This window comes from Geospiza fortis, unplaced genomic scaffold (genome assembly GCF_000277835.1).
Source record: "Geospiza fortis unplaced genomic scaffold, GeoFor_1.0 scaffold138, whole genome shotgun sequence".
Lineage (NCBI taxonomy): Eukaryota > Metazoa > Chordata > Aves > Passeriformes > Thraupidae > Geospiza > Geospiza fortis.
The window spans coordinates 4,296,067-4,311,120 of NW_005054307.1; positions in this window are offsets into that span (position 1 = coordinate 4,296,067).

A 15,054-nucleotide genomic window follows, 5' to 3' on the forward strand; every position below is an offset into this window, starting at 1 on the left:
GGCTGTTCCCCATGGGATGGACTCACCCTGCAGCAGTCACAGGGAGCTGCTGCTCCTGAGATGGAGCCGTGTTGGGGAGGGTCACAGAGAACTGTCCTCTGAGAGAGGGACCCCACAGAGCAGCAGGGGAACGACTCCTCTCCCTTAACAGCAGGAGAAGCCAGGGGTGATGAACTGACCATAACCCCATTCCCTGTCTCCTTGTGCCACTGGGGTAGGGGATAGAACTGGAAGGAGGGAGGGGTGAGGGGAAGGTGGTTTTGGGGGCTTATTTTACTTCTCATTATCCTGCTCTGATTTTGTTAGTTATAAATTCACTTCCTATCTCTAAGTTTAGCCTGTTTTGCCCTTGATGGTATTTAATGAGAGATCTCTCTCCTGGTTCTTATCTCAACCCACAAACCCTTCCTTATATTTTCCCTCCTCTCTGCAGCGACAAAAGGGAGTGTGTGAGCAGCTTTGGTGGTGGGTGCCTGGCATCTGGCCAAGGCCAACACATGACACCACTACTACAGCACAGTGTTATATTTCTGTTCATATTGAGTCTATCTATCCTTTTTATAAAAATACAGTATTTCAATAAAAACCAAAAGTTATTTTTTATGTGTAATCCATTGATGGAAAAAATTAGTCAATTGCTGGATGGAAAATGAAAGTTGTCATTGGGTTGTGCTATTAAAATGTAGGTCACTGGTTACAGTATATCATAAGCACACATACACTCTCTTAACCATGAGTTAGTATTAATCTGACAGGAGGATATTACACCTGATTATGCATTGTAATGATTGTGAGAGTAATTGAATTATTTCCAATTTTAAAGCAGTTTTCTTAAGAAGGCTGTTGCTTACTCTAAGTGGTTTTTGTATGTTTTTCTTTAAGGTGACAATTGTGACTGCATTGGTTTTAAATGCACACTAAAAGGATATTCTAGTGAAAATTCCTTGTTTACTTGAGAGAGACTTCTTAAATGTTTAATGACATTAGCTTCTTGCAAATGGTATTCATTTCCTGTATATGCAAATTTTCTTAATGTGAAACCCCCATAACAGGTAGAATGTAGAAAGTTAATGAAGCCATGTAATTACAATCACTATAGTGACTGCAGTCCCTGGAGAACAATAAAGTGATAATATACATGGGCTTTGACTTTCTTTGGAAACAACAGCTTATAATTTGAAAATAGATAGTAAAATATTTTCATTATCTTCTGCTGTCTCCTAAGGCAGATGGCAGGTACAAATAGATTATGCTTTTATTAACTTCAAATATGGGAGATAATGCAATTAGGAAACATTTAATTGTTTTCCATTTTCCATGGATGGAACTGGACTAGGTTTAAACCCTTCTTTCAACCATCGGGTAAAGCCAGGGTCAATCTGGCTTCAGCCTGGAAACTTGTTTTTGTTCTAACACTGTAGAGGTACATCTTAAGATAACCAAGTATATGTCATGTTTATGATCACTACAAAGTATATAACAGAGAAATCAAAAGCTAGTTAGAAGCTTTGAATTCCATTTAAGGAAAAAGTTTCAAAGAACCTATTTTGAATTTCAAAGATTTAAGTACAATTTTTAAAGTATTTTTGCAAAAAGTAGAAAAAAAAAAGACGTATTTAATGCCTGTTCTTATATTGGTTTTTTATTATTGTTATTACTACTGTGAGCACTATGCAGAGAAGAGGGCACAGAGAAGCTCCCTTCTCCAGCAGTCCTCTGTCATGTGCAGCAGAACAAATCTCCTGCATCAGGAAATCTCCCTGACAGCTCTGCGAAAGTCAAAGCTGTCTCAGAGGGAAGATTTCTACACTCTCACCTCTTACCAGAGTGAAGAACCTAACCAAGGAATCTGCTCAACCTGAGATCTCTGTAGGGTAAGCAAAAAGAAATAAATGGCATTAATCTCTGCTGGCAGTATGCCACATTTCTCTTAAAAGTGCTTATTTATTTCTATTGAGTGGACCTTTAACTTGGGCACCTCAGAAAGATGGCAAAGATTTGCTACTATTCTTGTGTTTTCACTTTACTTTTGCAATTATTTTACCTCTATGCTGTGGAGAAACCACAATATTTTCCTGCCTGCATTCATTTTCTGCTCTCAAGCATGCTTGTTTCTCATAATGGAAATTTTATATTTGGCTATTACAGAAGGTGCACTTTTACAGGGAGGTATCCTTTTCTCCACTGCAGAATGGGGAACTATTGCTTAAATGACAAGACGCTTTCGTTAGCAAAATCTCATAATATTATAATATTTCTACAGGTTCCACTGCAATATTTCCATTGCCCACAATGTAATTTTGTGGCAAGGAATACGGAAGTTCTCGTGACAAATTTGTGAGCTGGCATGTACTGTTCCTACTTCATATATAACTCACCTGCTGTTTAAAGTGCTAGAAAAAATAATTTCTGTTGTTCTTTCAGCAGTGTGCTGCCTCCTTGTTTCTTTCTCTGACATTAGCTTTTAAAATGGTGGTGCCAAACAGGCAGGAACAGGCTGACTCAAAGCAGAGCAAGCAGCTATAAATGACGTAGGTTGCTGTCAGCTGGGGCTCTCATGCAGCATGGAACAGTCTGTAGCTGCAGTTCACAACACATAACCAGCAGCAGTAGCAGGAGCTGCAGGCGTACCTAACATGGGCAGCTCATCTGAATGATGAGGCTACAGATATTGAATGCCAGCTAGTGCCAGACAATTCCCATGGGTGTTAAATCTGGGACTTGTTAAACTGCGTGCAGTTCATTGTATATTGGCTGAAAGTGAGCTGTGCACCATGACATGCTCTGGGTGAAAGTGTCCCAATCCTTCACATCCAAGACCAACTGGAAGTTTTCCACTGCTCCAATTCAGATGAAAATCACAGGTTTCTTCCCCCAAACCAACCTGGTACATATCTAGGTCTCTGTTCATTACTGGGGATCAGGTATGTACAGGATGTGTGTCTGGAGCCTGGGAGTGCTGCTGATTCAAGAGCAATGCATATCAGACAGTTAATTCTTGAAGTTTCTACATCAAACCCGGCCACATTAAATAACTCCATTGATTGAATTACATTTGCATAAAATTTTAACTCAATTGTTATGAAGTACAAGTAAGTGAGTAAAATTCCCTGTCTGTTCTGGAACACTTCACACGAAGGAAAATAACTATATTTCCTAGATAAATTAATTGTTGTGAATTCTTCATCCACCTTAATTTGTCAGCCACCTCATTGTGAGGATTAATTAATATCAGCAAAGTACTTATGAAGATGAAAAATGCTGTAGAAGTATTTAGAAAGTATACATATCTGTTCTGAATAGACTATAACTCTCATCAAAATATTTTTCATTTTATTTCAGAAATACTCTGGTTTTATACATATTCCATCACTTTGGAAAGCATGGCTAGTTTTTTGGGTTTTTTTCCACTAGGGCTGTTCTCCACATCGCTTTGATAGTTAAAGCACAGATTCCTGATGGTACTTTTGTGACAGGATTTCCGTGGGTTTTGGATTCCTAAACTTCCTTAGTAACTCAAGCTTGGGTTTGTAGGCATTGACAGGCATCCAAATGTCTTAGACACAGAGATGTAATTTACAGAGATGTAAATTGCTAATTTCACCAATCCAATGTCCAAAGAACCAAATCACACTTTCTGATGAAGAACTTCAGAGAGAAGCCCTAAGTTTAAAAGAGGTGCCCATAACATATCACTCAAACACAGTTGTATACAGCAATTTCCATCAAATTACCGCTAATATTATGAAATAAATTAATGTGGAAACTGGAAGAATACATTCTGAGCAAAGGTGCGATGTGCTAAATAATTCTTTTGAGAGAACTTCCCACATAAATATTTTTCAGATGATTTCAAAATTTAGAGAGAATGTTGTTCTGCATTTATTGTTCTTTTGTTGAAGGGACAGAACAAAAATAGACAAACAGTTTCTAGCAGTTACACTGAAAACCTGATACTGTTTGTCTTAGGCTATTCAGGAAGATGATTTTGCATAAAGATAGCTGCAAATTATATTGCAGGTGTTGTTTCTAAAATGTGAACAGCTCCATGTTTCAAAATGTCTTGAAGTTGTATATCAGACGAAAGCGAACTCACCAGACAATGCAAGATTTCTAACAGGATTATGATCAAATTATATTTATGACTCTTCCAAAGTATAACCATATCCTTCACCCACCTGTGACAGCTCAATCCAAAGTCCCTTGAAGATATCAGAGACATTCCCATGGATTTTGGTGGGAATTGGATTTTTGTGCACATATTTCTTGTTATTTTTCATGGATAATCCAGCTGATTCAACTTCCATGTTCAGAAATATGTTGAGATTCATTGATACATAATAATATAAGTATCAGGCCCCTATGATAAAATGGGAAAGCAATAGTCTCTATGTTTGGACTTTAAAGAGAAGGAAATAATTTAGAAATGTGTCATTTCAAATTTGCAATGTTACAACCAGTCATATACACAGCAAGAGATTTCATTCCAACTCTATGGACACTTATTGTAGCACCTGTATTTGTAATTACATGAGGCTGATTTGTCCCATGAGAAGGATCTCACCAAAAAAGCAATATAACAAAATTTAACATTCGTGGCAGTGTCACAGACATCTTTTATGGAAAATCCTTTCTTTAGGATTTTTCCTCCTGAGAAGCTGAGAGGCCTCAGGAAAAAAATGTAAACAATGGTTATCTGCTGCTGTGGAATGCAACAGGTGGATCTGTGATTAGCTCATGTTGGTTTGTTTGTAATTAATGGCCAATCACAGTCAGCTGGCTCGGACTCTCTGTCCCAGGCGGAAGTTCTGTTATCATTCTTTCTGATTCTTCTTAGCTTAGCTAGCCTTCTGATGAGACCTTTTCTTCTATTCTTTTAGTATAGTTTTAATGTAATATATATCATAAAATAATAAATCAAGCCTTCTGAAATATGGAGTCAACATTCTCGTCTCTTCCCTCATCCAAGAGCCCCTGTGAACACCGTCACAATGGCAGGGCACACTTTGGTCGCTACAGTCAGAAATATACATTTTATTTTAGCAGTTTGTTACTTCCAAATATAATTTGTGCTATCCAAGTGATTGTCAACACCATCACTCCTCAATTTCATACTGGCATGGGATGGAAGGGAAGGTGAAGACTGTTTGCAGTGCTTAGACAGCAACACAGGGCACTTACACCTTACAGCTGTGAGTAATGCTGTCTTTCACTACTTCCATGGAATAGTTCCTGTTTTACATGGAGAGTAAGCAAGAGAAGAATGCAAAGTGAAAACTAACAGCTACTCACTAAAAGAAAATTAGCATTCAGTGACTTTATCAAGTATTAATTTTTTGCATTTTTAACCCTTTTTTAAACAAATTTTTGCCTATTTTTATATAAACAAAATCTGGGAACCTACATTTTGGAAAAGAACAGAGAATAATTCTGTGGTTGATTCTGTTTTAAGGAAGAGAGCATTATTTTGTGTTGCGTTACGTATGATGCATGACATCACATGGAAGATATTTAGATAATTTGGTAATACTGTCTTAGAACTGTAGTACAGGTAGTGAGCTCGTATCTCAACACTCGATTTTTTGTTAATATGAATTGTCCTGGGTTTAAATTGAGTCCAGTGTCTTGAAAGGGGTTTATTGATACCAGAAGTTGTTGTTGTTGTTGTTGTTGCCTGCTGTATCCTTGGGCAGCTCACATAAGCTTTCTGATTATCAGGTTTTTATTCTACACACTGCTCCTAGTAATTCTTCCTTCTTGGAAGCCTGATGTTTTGTAACTTGTGCTTGAGCAATGCTTTAAGAAGTGAGAGTTGCCAGTACTGATGAAAGGACAAGCTTAGTAGTGAAACAAATGCAAGCTCTTTATATAATAAAAGAGTTCTAGGAGATTTTGGTCAAGTAGAGCTGTGTTATCCAATGGTTTAGATTACTGATGTTTTTAGTCAGAATTTTACAGTTGTGTAAGGCAGTTGTGTAAGGTGAAAGGATGCTAGTCTCCAGGTTTCTTATTTCTTAATTTCCTCTGAAAAGATTAATTTTGAACATTTAAAGTAAAAGCCAATACTGAAGTTGACATAAGATTTTTTTTTAAATCTGGAGCAGTAAATTTACACTAAACCTCCATAACAATAAAGTACATTAAAAATAATTATATATGTTACTCTGGCTTTGCTTTGAAGATTTTTATCTGTTTTTGCAATGAGATGTGCTAATAAAATGCAAAAGAATGTTACAGCCCTGTCTGTAAGAGCACCACTGTACATTAGATATATCCTGGTGTGAACAAATTACGAAGAGCAAAGGATAACAAAATATACTATGTTGATAATCTGCTAGAAGATTACATTTATATATTAAGTATAGCATGAAACTTCAGGAAAGTTTAAAGCAGCCAGTGTGAACTTTCACAGCGTGATTTAATAAAATTGCAATATATGAATATACAAGCTACTGGAAGAGTCATTACTTTCATTAAGAATATTACAGTGAATAAATTAACCTAAAACAATAAAACCTGAGAAGCAGATATATGTAAGTCATTTACATCTTGTAGTAGACTCATTTGGTGTAAAAAAGAATGAATATGTTATGGTAGAGGTTTCATTAGCACTTGCATTTCAATTGACTTAGAAGCGCACCACAAGAATACAAAGGCAATAAATATCATCTATAAACAAGAATACTGTAAAGGGCTTTTTCTTTTTTTAAACAAGATGTTCTGTGCCATTACACTTTAATAGCCATTTTGCATTTTCCATATGAAAAAGCTAAGAAAGCTTGTACTGGTGCCATCAGCAGAACTGGTGTTCATATTTTATATGACTATATTATTACATAACTCTCCATTAACCCTCTGAGTGCATTGCCATCTGACAAGACAAGATTAGAAAGCAGATTATACTATATTCTGTTAAAGTCACAGTAACTTCACTTCTTCTAGCTAAATTCTGCCCATGTTTACGAAGCATTTTATGCAGTCTAACTGAAATATCCCAGGGAGTCTAACTGTTAATGAACACTGTTATTCACTGGAACCAGGAGACATTTTAGCATATTTTCATTAAAATTTTGGTAATACCCGGGTAAAAAGGCTATGACAACTGTCTTGATTTCATTCTCAACAGAAGACTGAAAGGATTTCCAGACACCTGACTCAGTGTCTGAATTGTTTCCCATAGTGTCATTTCTAGCAATAAAATTCAATATAGACTTAGCTATCAGTTTGAATGAATTTTATTTTATTCTGCATCATAAATGATTGAGGAACCCTCTGCCTATTATGCCCTGCGCTTGATGCTTATCACCTGTGATCTATTGTTGTTCATGTGAGTGTATTTGGCATCCAATCCATCTAGGCAATACATGCTCAACTGATTCTAAATCAGAAATATGTGGGGTATAATACCACACAAACACAAAACCTCAGCTAGTTTCTGCCATCATATATGTATAGCTATACTGTGTCTCAAAAAGAGAATAATTTGTAAGACATATTTATAAAAACAGCTAAACTGTTTGATTACTGTAAAAATATTTATAACTTTTCATACTCTAAAAAGACATACAAACAGCCATTTTACATCAAAATAGTCTTTTCTAGCCCAAAGTGACACTTGAAGAGAGGATAGTAATACTTCCTATAGAGAAATTATGTTTAAAGAGGATAATCCCTTTGAGAAACCCACCCACTTTCCAAGGTTCATAAGAGCATCTGGATGGCTACCTGTAATAGTTCAGGATTGCTTCTAGTTTTCCTTTAATACAATTATATTTTTGGCATCCAAAATCCTTTGATAAAATATTTGAAACTTAATGAAGTATTTCATGACAAGGATTCTATCAAATACCTCACCTTGTCATGTCTCCTTTTCAAGTTGATTTCTAACTTGCTTCATCACTTCCCACGTAGAGGTCATTCAGTAACTCAAATATACAGATTATACTTCCTTTTTTGGTATCAAATTCATTTATACTGCTTTTGAGAAGGGATTGACTGAAATAGCATAATATTCATGCTAGCAGTTCATCACTAATTTCTTGTGTTTAAGGATTTCTGTTCCAGTCTCTGTAATTTCCTTTATGAAGTGTGATATTTATTTCTCTGTTTGGAAGAGAAATTCAGATGCAGTCTAAGATGTATTTGGCAACAAAGATGAAGTCCACCTTAATTCATGCATGTTCACTATTCAGTTTTTCTTCAGGGTGACTGTTCTGCACTCAACAAATAACTTTTCTTCCATATTGGCACTCAGACATGCACAAGGTTCTTATATTTGAAACTGGTGTTATATACCTGAAGAAACTGCATCATTAGCAAATTTTTTATTCACCATGAGTATTTTTTCAGATCACTTATGACAGTAGTTAATACAACTTGATCCAGAACATCTCTCTTTGGGATTCCTCTAATATCCTTCTTTCTCCAAAGCAAATGAAAATCCTCTCTCCCATATTTTGTTAATCCCTTGGAGCACTGCTTATGCTCGTGGCTGCTTAAGATTCATTGCTAAGAAACATGTTAAGATTCCTGAATATGACTAAAACCAAATATTCAATCATGTGTTTTTTGATTTTTCAATGAACTCTTGTAGATTAATCAATTTGTTTTCCCTCTGGAAAAGCCATCTGACATCACTGTGTGAAGTGTTTACTGGAACCTATTATTTACTGTAGTCTCAAATAATTTACTCATTAAAAGCTTCAGACTTAATAGCCTGCAGTTCCCTAAATTTTCCCATGAAACTTTTTAATCTGTTACTGTTTTTGCAGCCTTGCTTCTTTTCTAGTGCAAAGTGGATATCCAGTAGATAAATTACAAACCACATCTTATATTCTGGTAGTTTTCACATTGATTTAGTCACAAAAAATATCTAGTTATCAAGATATTGATACTCATTCCATCAGTTCTTTCTAAAGTTTAGGTGGGGGCACCACAAGCCGAAAAAATTCATCTGTCCTATCCCACCCAGAGGATCTAGATTGTCATAACCCCCTCTAAACTGAGTGAAATAATTCATTCGCTTTTTCTGTGGCGTCCTCATTCTCCTTGAGAACTCATTTTAAATCTTTATCTGTATATAAGTGCTACAGATTCTCTGGCAGGCTGCCAGGGTATTTTTTCTGTATTTGAGAAAGACTTAAGGAACTTGGTTTTCAAAACCTCTTTTTTTTTACCTTGTTATTGCTTACATCTATCTTTTCTATTTAATGTAATTCTTTTTCTAGCCACAAATTTTGCTGTTAGATTTTATAATCTGCACTTTTCTGTAATCTGTCATGGTTTTGGACCTGTTATTTATATATATTTATGTGTATATATTCACATACATATTCTCTCTTAAAGAGAGTATGTACCATGATTTTAGACAAGAGTCACTATCCCTCTGTTTATTTTATCCTTTTAGCTGTTTTTTTTCTAAATTGTGTTTCCTGCTGTCACAATGTCATCTGAATTCCAAGACTAAGGGACTGAAACTGTATAAAAATAACTTCAAAGGCTTGCCATATTGTCTCAGTTTTGAAACACTGAGGTTTTATGTACCACTGTAAATAATTTTGCAATACTTCCCACAATATTAAGCAACTATAAATCAGAGCATTCAAGTACAGCACCAAAATTTCATTGGACTGCATTATACCTTACTAGTATTTTTGTAAAATGATGCTTCAATTCCTAAGAGATTATCCTTAGCTTTTTTTAACAATGGCCTTCCTTTCCAAGCAACCTAGGTATGGTTCCTCATTGTCTTTCAAGCAATCAATTGCCCCTTTTAAAGGGATGAGGAAAAATGCACACTTTTCCTTTTACAGAAAATAAACCAAATTTGTTATATGGATACAGCTTTTACTAGTCTGCTGAAGATTGTTCTAATTCTTCAAAGTTTGTGGATTTCTAAAACACAACATGCAGAGTGACTTTGCAATTAGCAGCCTGGCAGTGCTCTACTGTTAACACACATATATGCGTAAAAGAAAGATGTATGTACATGATATGTTTTCCATGACAAGGATTTATTTGTTCTTAATCAAAGAGATAAGACTCATAAGGAAATTGTCTTTTGGGTTTCATGGGTCCTTTTGGTTTGGTTTTGTGTTTGTTCTGGGGTTTTCTGCCTGTTTTTGTTTGGGGTTTGTTTGCTGATTTGTTGCTTGGTTGGGGTTTAGGTTTTTTTTTTTTTATTTTTTCACATCAGACTGGTAGAACAGATTAGCAGGATAGTAACATTTAGGGAGAAGTCTGAGTAGGTCTCTGTTTTACCTCACGTGTAGTGTTATATCTCCAGATGTCCAGAATTCTGTCTATTTTGATCCCTTTTAAGCAAAAGTCAAAGTTAATTCAAAAATACAAAATATTTGTAAATATTATTTTTTAGGACTAGGGCTTTATAGCTCCAAAGTATTTGAAGATTTTAACCATATACAGGCAAATCTCCATCCACTAAAATGTAAAATACACTCATACACAGAGTGAGAGAATGATAGCCTTGTACTTTGAGAAGGATCTATTGGTCTGACATCAGTCCCAGACACCACTTAACCATCCAGTCCCACTTTGTCAGTATGATTGAGAATTCTTCAATTAAAAAGAAAGTACTTAAAGTAGATAACACATTGTGGTTACAATACAGAGAGCCAGCATACAAATCATTCATCCTGAAACTAAAAACCAGCCTAGGAGTAATAGGGAAAGGTCATTAAGGTGCAAAGGTACAAGTGGAGTCAACTCAAGTGTGTTTGGCAATTTAAATGACTATATTTGTGGGAAAGTCTTTCTGCTTTGTCATACAAGATAAGGGCAAGAGTTGTAACCAGTAAATCCATGGATGTGAAGGATATGAATTCTACTTCATACATCTCCCCAGTTATTATATACTTATGAATGTTGTCTAAGTTTACCCTGCTAGATTTAAAAGCTCTGACATAATTAAATGAGACTTCAAGCTTTCAGAAAGAGAAAAGATACTATAAAGCTCTAACCCAACTTCAACTCAGTTAATGAGACCCTTTCTAGTCTAGAAAAATTGGCTCATATAAAGTACAGACTGAAATTAAATTGAGGCATTTGGAAACATATTTCTTTGCATCCATGGTATCTCCTCCTCATACAAAAGAGAAAAGACCACAGAGTGTAACAAGAGTTAAAATCCCAAGACTCTTATTTATTTTGATTGCATGGGCAGTCTGAGGCAGGCACTTTCCAGAAGGAGAAGATGAAGTGATCACGTAGTCTGAGACTCATAATATGGGGTGACTTGTCAGTGTTTTCTGAATTCTAGATACAAGGTTGAATATAAAGCTGGATCCTCAGTCTAGAGAGACTCCAGTTCTTCCACAGATTGACAGTGCAACATATGAATCTAATTTAGCAGGTATTTTTCACAATTTATTACAATATTTTACCCTGTTTACAGAATAGCCTTCTTTCTGCTGACCAGGATAGCTGAAGCCTATATGTTTCTGATGGGCTTTCAGTAAATAATTTCTCCATCTGTCTTATAAATTTCTTCCCGTGTGTTCAAAAGGTAATTTCAAAAGATTTTGCAGGTCCTATATTGAATAGTCAGGGGTTTTATGATTGTCATCAAACAATTTCACAACTAAGATGCAGGGAAAACATGCCATGAATTTTGAATTAACTAACAGAGATGAAACAAGGTAAAAAACTTCAGATGAAAGTCTTTCAGCTTTCAGCAAAGAAACTAATGGTGGAATTTGTATTAGTTGTATATGTTTTTGTTGTGGTGTTACACCCTTTTTCATTAAGAAGGCAAATAATACCTTTTATTTCAAAATCTGAGCTATATTTAACCACTTTGGGGATTTGGGTTTGGTTTTTTTTAATTCTAAGATTAAAAGTTTGGACCAAGTTCATCAAAGAATGCACAATTTTTAAAGAGACTCAGTTTGTCCCTGAAATAAATTCATGTTTATTTACAAACTTACTCTCTGTGTTATGTACTATGCTGCAATTTTGACTGTTTCACTTTCCATGCTTTGATTGATTCAAATGCAAATGAAAAGCAGCAGAAAGATTATATACTTCCAAAAAAAAGGTGACTTTGATAACTTTTGGTTGAACTGAAACATTCTGCAAAAATTTTACCTTGGATTTGATTTCCATTGGCTTCTTTAGACAATAAATTTGCTTTTGCCAAAGTTTTATCTAATCTTGTCAGTAGGATGCTTATTTATAGTGAATATTAATGCAATGTTATCTCATGAGAGAGATTATATTATAAATATTTATACATTATTTTTTTATAACCTAGTATAATTTTCTTGGCCAAAACTCATGGTAGAAAACAGATTTCTAACTCACTGATATAGAATGTTTTAAGCCAAAACCCACTGAAAGACTCCCATTAACTTCAGGGGAGCCCTTTGGCAGATTCAGCGCATATTTTTGACCTCCATGTCTGCTGCCAGCAAATAAGTTCTAAGCATGACAAAGGCATCTAAAAAGCAGCCAGATATGCTGCCTGGAGCATGTTTCACACTGCAGCCAGTTCCACAGCACCCTTCTGTTTTCCCACAGGCTGCTGGACCAGGCAGCATCAATCCTTTGTGCCTTGTTTCTACTGTTAAGATCCCATCATTAGAGAGGGATGCCTCTGCCCAAACTGAGGTGCAAACAAGGGTGTATGCCAAAGTCAAAAGTACAGATTTTGTTTAGCAGTAGGTGTGAGGTAGAGAGAAAGAGAGAGAAAGAAAAAGGAAAAAAAAGATTGGGGGGTAGAGAGAGAAGGAGCGTGAAAGAGAGATTAAGTGGAAAGATAGTCATCACTCACAGATCCAGACTGCATCCTGTTCATTCTCCTTATTCTCAGTGGTGGGGATCCCACAAAACACAGAACTCAGTGAGTTAATGTATGTTCAGGTATACATGGGAATACTCAAGCACCCCCCTTGCAGGCACACATGTGACAGTGGTCACAAGGGTTCTTGGGTGAAGGAAGAGACGAGAACGTTGACTCCATGTCCAGAAGACTTGATTTATTATTTTATGATATATATATATTACATTATAACTATACTAAAAATAAATAGAAGGAAATGTTTCATCAGAAGGCTAAGCTAAGAATAGAAAAGAAAGAATGATAACAAAAGCAGCTCTCTCGGACTCTGTCCGAGACAACTTGGTCCTTGGTTGGCCATTAATTATGAACATCCAAGATGGGCCAATCCAGACAGACCTGTTGCATTCCACAGCAGCAGATAACCATTGTTTACATCTCATTGCTGAAACTTCTCAGTCAGGAAAAATCCCAAGAAAGGATTTTCACAAAAGAAATGTCTGCGACACACACATTCTGGACAAACGCCTGGTGCTTATGTCTTCTGATAAGCTGTTATCTGAAGCCCAGGTGGCTTGGTAAGGTAGGAGTAACAACCTCATGAAGCTGGGAAATATGCCTGACCAGGGACCCTGCTTTCTTCTGTGTTCCAACCCCACAACCAATGCTGGCTGGTGGAAGCTGATGAGGCGCATTACAAGAATCGTAGTCATTGCATGAGATTTAACCAGCCTGTATCTAACTGAGTTAGATAGAAAGGGATATTTTGAAAAGCCTTTTTATTGCTTTAACTTTGCAGACTAAAAAACAAGAAAAACAAGACCTGTTTTTAATATTCTGTCATTTCCCTGCTTACAGAAATACTGCAAATAAGCTGTGACTGCTATAGTTTCAATGGCCTGCTGCAATTTGCCATTTGTGACAAAGTTCAATAAATAGAAAGCGTAAAGTGCATCAAAATTATATTTAAGGATCCTCTTCATCTGCAGAAGACCTGCTTATTAGCTATATTGCACATTTAGCTCCAAAGGTTCTGATTATAATCAATAACTAATCAGAAAGTAACTTACACAAATGAAGTCCTGAATAATATACAACTGAGTCATAACTTTCTCAAGTACATAAATACTAACCCTTTTATTGAAAAAATATGCAGTTAGCACTTTTCCTCTTTTTATTGTGGCATCTGTTTTAGAAAAAACAAATTTTAGAAGTGAATCTGCAGCAGTAGCCTCTGCTTTCAAGAGCTCTGTATCTACAGTAGTGTATCCACTTTAATCAGAAAAATTGGAAAAGTGCCCTCTCAAAAGCATGGTGCAGGAGAAAGCATGCAGATGGAGCTGTTTGGAATGGAAGATCCTGGGGTAGAAAACGTTTCTAAATAGTCAGCCTCTGAAGTGGACAAAAATGAAGCAAAAATCCTTCTGCAGAGCAAGCAAGCTAACACTTGTCTCAACTCAGAAGCATAACTCAAATGCTGTGGGAGAAAGTGTGGTGAATAGAGTTATTTATGGATGTCCAGGGATGAAAGCTTTGCCTATAAAGAAAACCCACAGACACTCCAGTGAGGTAAGTACCAACAGTGTAATAAGATTTAATGTGACCATCAAAAGGGAAATAAAATGGAAAACTTTTTGATCGCACTTTCTATAGCGAGGGCAAACTGCAGGAATGACCTTTCCTGTAATGCCAAAATATTGAGCCAAATTCACTCCTGGTGTGACAATGCTGAATTCCAGTAAATTATGCCAGGGATGACCTTGGTACATTCTGTTTACGCATCTTAGCTATAAGCACCCAACAGTAGTCAGAGTATAGTGTTTGAAGCAATAACTTTTAACAGTCCAGGGGTGAATTAAAAAAAAAACAAAACCCAAAAAACCACAGCCGATTTTACTGACAACTCAATTCAGCTTAGTTTTAATTGAAATGGCTGGAGGCAATCCCTGCTGGAAAAATGGCTTCAGTATCCACCCAAAACATAATAGCATGAATCAAACATTTCACTACCAGAGAACAAAGCAAACCAGAACATTTCTAAGCTCTTATGAGTATCCTGAATGTAAAATTCTAGTAACTAACACCTTCTGAAATCTGCCTGCTTTATGTTTTTAACACTTCTATGGACAGCTTTTATGCCATTGCTTATTCAGCAGTACACCTGTGGTACCTACTCAACCATTCTTCCCCTACATTGAACCAAAAAAAGAAAAGGGCATCTACAAAAGGAAGTAGTGAAAAATATTGGAGTTCACATA